At 37.9% G+C, this 5,540-nt stretch overlaps 1 pseudogene; it reads right to left on the reverse strand.

Moving 5' to 3' along the window:
• Nucleotides 1–370: 370 nt before the first annotated feature.
• LOC102842746 lies at nt 371–948 on the reverse strand (annotated as a pseudogene).
• Nucleotides 949–5,540: the final 4,592 nt, after the last annotated feature.

The following is a 5,540-nucleotide window of genomic DNA, read 5'->3' on the forward strand; positions in this document are numbered from 1 at the left end:
GAAGCAAGGATGGTGGAACTTCATCTCTTGGAATTTGGACACACTGTCAGGAAGGATCTGTTCCTGACTAAAGACAGCATGCTTGGAAAAGCAGAGGGACAGCAAAAAAGAGGAAGACCCACAACATGATGGACTGACACAATGGCATCAAAAATGGTCTCAAGCTTAACAATTGTGAGGATGGTGAACGACAGGGCATTGTTTTATTCCATTGTGCATAGGGTCCTTATGATTTGGAACTGACTCAATGGCACTTAACAATAATTATCTGTCTTTTTTTTTTTTAGATAAATTTTATTACATCAAAAATATCACCAATAGATTTTAGGAATCACCGGGCCTTGTTTCCATGTTGGATAGCTTTTATATCTTACTTATCAGCTTGTTGGACGTTTCCTTTTTCAGATACATTGATATCATCCAAAATTTTTGAGATATCCTTATTTTTAATTGTTGTGGCTTGCTGAATTAAAACATCTGAATTTGATACAAGTTCAATGTCATTTCCTTCAAGAATTAACTCATCTTTCTGGGCTTGAGATAATGAACAATCATCATCTGCCCTCATCCGAATCATACGAATGTATTCTTTACCCAAGAAGTTTTGGATTTCCACATGAGACCTGCTCTCTTCGATAGCAATGTTGATGGGAAGTGAGCATACACAGACCTCATCTCGTAATGGAAGCTCAGTGTAACAACCTTGATCATATTCTGCACATGAATACAGATGGTGCAAACTGTAGCCAGTCCCTTTCTGTTTCCCCAACATTTGTCATTGCTAAACCTCTTCTTTTTCTTTCCCAGGAGACAGAGTTCTACATTGATGTGGTTGAAGTCCCTCCTCAGAGTTCCTCTGGGGCCATTCATGATAACTGAGCAGCCCTACAGACTGATGTCGACGTTCTCCGGAATGTCAACAGTTTGATTGCTGAGAATGGTCTTCATTCTCACAGTAGATGCAGCAAGGAAAAGCCGAAATGTCTTTTTTTAATCTCTGTTTTTAGCCAAGATCTATCTGACATCAGCAATAATATTCCTCATTATATGTCCTTTGTTTAATTCTGGCTTACATTTCTGACTGTTCTTGTTGATAGCAATTTCTTGTGAATAATTTTCAGCAAACTTTATTATGTGTGATATTAATATCATATGGTAATTTCCATATTGTGTTGAATCAACTTTCTTTAGAATGGACACAGATATGAATATCTTCCAGTCAATTGACGGAAACCGCCTTCCAAACTTCTTGGCACAGTCAAGGGAGAACTTCCAGCATTGAATCCATTTGCTGAAACATTCCAATCAGGATTCTAATAATTTCTGGACCCTTGTTTTTTCCAATGCCTTCAGTGAAGCTTGGACTTAACTTTGTTCAATGCTGTTGGTCCTTGATCACAAGAGACCTCCTAAAATGGTTGAATATTGACCTTTGTTTTTGGTGGGAGGGCTAATCACTTTTTGTTTTCCTTCATTCTTCCATTGATATTTCCTTCACTGTTGATTATCTTGCCCACATTTTTGTTAGTTTCTGCCCTCAATTCATCTCTATGCACAACAGAATGAAAAACTCTTGGGGCCCTTGGTCATTTTCAAAACCATTGTTATGTTTGAATCCATTGTTGCAGTTAGTGTGCCAATGCATGTCATTTTGAGTCTTCCTCTTTTTCACTGTTTACCAAACAGGATAGGGAGTGGTCCCTCCTGACAACATGTCCAAAGTAAGTGAGATGAAGTCTCACCATCCTTCCTTCTAAGTGTCATTCTGGCCTACTTCTTCTAACACAGATTTGGGTGTAGTAGTAATCTGTGGTATATTTAATATTCTTCACCAACACTATGATTAAAGGCATCAATTATTCTTTGGTGTTTCGCTTTTCCATACATATTAGGTAATTGAAAATACCATGATTTGGGCAAGGTGTACCTCACTCCTCAAAATGTCCTTAACATTTTAAAACAATTTTTTGCAGATTTTTCCCAACTCAACTTCTTGACTGCTGCTTCCATGAGCATAGAATCCTTCACTTCAATCTTTTCTCTATAGGTAATGATTTTGTTCATTGGTGAAGTAGTGAGAAATTTTCTCTTCTTTATGTTGACTTGCATACTGAAAAATATACTCTTCCATGATCATCAGTAAGTGCTTCAAGTCCTTCTTCACATTTACCAAGCAAAATTGTGTTATCTGCATATTGTTGTTGTTGTTGTTGTTGTGTGCCGTCGAGTCGGGTCCGACCCATAGCGACCCTGTACAGGGTATTACAGGTTGTTAAAGAGCCTTCCTTCAATCCTGATGCTACTATTTCAATATTCTTCACAAATACCATAATTCAAATGCAGTTTGTCTCCAGTCTTCCTTATTCAGTGCTTTTCTTGGTAATAGTTGTTGATATTTTGGACATTTCCCTGAAGATACACACCATTTGTCTGTAATATGCAAATGATACATCTTTGCTTGCTGAAAGCAAAAGGGACTTAAAATACTTGCTGGTGAATATCAAAAATTATAACTTTTGGTATGAGTTGCACCAATGTAAAAACAACAACAACAACAAAAATCCTTACCACTGAACTAATAAATAAATAAATAAAATCATGACAAATGGAGAAAAGACTGACGTTGTCAAAGACTTCATTTTGTTTGGATCTATAATCAACATTCAAGAAAGCACGAGTCAAGGAATCAAATGATATATTACATTAGGCAAATCTCCTACACAAGACCTCTTTAAAGTGTTCAAAAGCAAAAATGTTAGTATCAGAACTGATGTGTGGCTGACTCAAGAAGTGGAATATTCAGTAGTCTTATATATATGTGAAAGTTGGACAATGAATAAGGAAGGGAATAAAAGAATCGATGATTTGAATTATAGTGTTGGAAAAAATATAAAAGGTAGCATGGGCTGCCTGAAGAACAAACAAATCTTTGTAGGATGAAGTACAACCAGGATGCTCCTTAGATGCTAAGATGGCCAGACTTTGTCTCTCATACTTTTGACGTATTATTAGGAGGGACTGGTCCCTAGTGAAGGACATCTTTTGGTACAGTGGAGGGAAAGAGAAAAAGAGAGAGACCCCCCAATGAGCTGCATTGGTACAGCGACAGCCAACAGTGGGGTCAACTATATCAGCAATTGTGAGTATGGTGCAGGATGGGGTATGTTTCATACTATTGTACATGGGATTGCTATGTATAGTCAGACCTGACTTGATGACACTTAGCAATATACATACAGTGAGTAGACATGAAAACATTACAAATCACATGCATTTTCTAGACAAATCACTTCACCTTTGCTAAATGAAGTTTCCTAAACTGGGAAATTGAGTTTCATAATATACCACAAAGAATTAATGAATATTCATTGTTGCTAAGTGCTGTCAACTCATAACAACCCTGCTAAAAAATTCTGAGAGCCGCTGGTGGGTTTGAACTGTTGACCTTGCAATTAATAGTCCAGGGCTTATCCTACAGCACCACACCAGGATATATCCAGTGGCTCTACTTAAGCATACCTGGTGATCTCCTCCTGAAAATGCTATCGCCTATAAATTCCCATGAGGCAGTTCTGTTCTTCCACATGGTCTCTGTAAGTGGAAAATTGACTTGATGGCACCTAACAGCAACAACATATCTACTTCATAAACCAATACCTAATTCCCACCAAGTCAATCCCATTTGTTTCTGTGTAGAACTGTGCACCACAGTGTTTATAAAATTATGATTATTCCGAAGTAGAAACAGAACTTTTTTTCCAATTTGCCTCTGTGGATTTGAGCTGCAAATCTTTTAGTTACTAACTGAGTGTTTATCTGTTTGTGCCACCCAGAGATAGCTAGTCTATGTTGTTGCTAAGTGCCTCTGAGTCAGTTGTGATGCAGAGTGACCCTGTAATAGGGTTTCTGAGAAGCAGTTGATGGGTTTGAACTGCCAACCTTGTGGCTAGCAGTCAAGTGCTTGTCCTACAACATCACACCATGACTCAATAGTAAGTACCAATTAATAATCAATAATAATAATTTATATTGCCTACTGCTGTTGTTGTTGTTGACAGTGCCGTCAAGTTGGTTCTGACCCATAGTGACCCTGTATAGGGTTTCTGAGGAGTGGCTGGTGAGCTTGAACCACCGATCTTGCAGTTCAAACGACTTTGCAGTCTGGCGTATTAACCCACAGTGCCACACCAGGATATTGCCCGTAGTACATTTGAATTTGAACTAATTTCTGAGTTTACAACTGGAGTCTGGCTTATTTTGTGTCATTATCTGCTCCCTAATCTATATGCATAGGTTTAATAATTACCTGACAAAAATGCATAGGTTTAATGATCACCTGACAAAAACTACCTTTTTAATCATGATTGGCATTTTTTGTTAAAGATAATGTTTTTGATCTGGAGATAATATGTGTGGACCCATAAGAAAGAGCCTCTCAGATCTTCAATACAGTAAGTATAATTGACATATGACCACAGCTACTGTTCCCTGAAATCTATCACCAAGTTCTCACCACCTGCCCCATAGGTTGCTTACAACCGAGGAATGAGCACGAATGCAAACCAGTATGACAGTTCCTGGGAGATTGAAAATTCTTCTAATGGCTGGCATTGACTTGAAAATTACAAAACAGCACTGCTGAATTGTCTTAAAACTGTGCTACAATCTACTATGTTTTTACTTCCTTCCTTTATTCTCTCTTATTTACCTGGACAGAGCTGCACCAAGTTCTGACACTTCCCTCAGCCTCCCCAATTCCCCACCTGAGTCTCCATCCCACGTGTTCCTTTCTCATAGACCTTGCCCTGAATAATGCATTGCATTTTGACATCTGCTTCTGGATGACCCATATTAACTAACAACCCATAATGTGTGTTAAAAAATTTAAGTGCAAGCACATATATTCTATTTTCACAGAAAGAATATCTAAATAGTTCGTTAGTTCCTTAAATATGTCTGTGACAAAAAAAAAATATTAAAAACAATTGCCTTTTCAAGTTCTATTCAAATTTTGAATTATACCATCCCACTCCTCTGAAGTTAAAAATGTGCTCAAGAAAAGTCATGTCAGAGGTATTTTGAATATTTTCAGAATCACTCATGATGAGCAGGTTCACTGGAGCTTCCAGTTTAAGACTGACTAAGAAGGTGGAACTGGTGATCTACTTCTAAAAATTTCAGTCAGTAAAGAGCACGTGAATATTAGCAGAACAAAGTCTGATACCATGCCAGAAGATGAGCCTCTCAGGTTGTAAGGCACTTAAAATATGACTTGGGAAGAGCTGCCTCTCAAATTAGAGTTGCTGCTAATAATACAGATGGAGTAATTTGTTCATGACCTTCAACTGCTAATGTGGCATGACTTCAAATCAGAATAAACAGCCACAAACATTCATTAACAATCAGAACATTGTTGTTGTTGTTGTTGTTAGGTGCCATCGAATTGGTACCAACCCAAAACAACCCTATGCACAGCAGAATGAAACACTGCCTAATCCTGGGCCAACCTCAGTATTGTTGCCACACTTGAGTCCATCGAT

Source organism: Chrysochloris asiatica, unplaced genomic scaffold (genome assembly GCF_000296735.1).
Source record: "Chrysochloris asiatica unplaced genomic scaffold, ChrAsi1.0 scaffold00070, whole genome shotgun sequence".
Classification (NCBI taxonomy): domain Eukaryota; kingdom Metazoa; phylum Chordata; class Mammalia; order Afrosoricida; family Chrysochloridae; genus Chrysochloris; species Chrysochloris asiatica.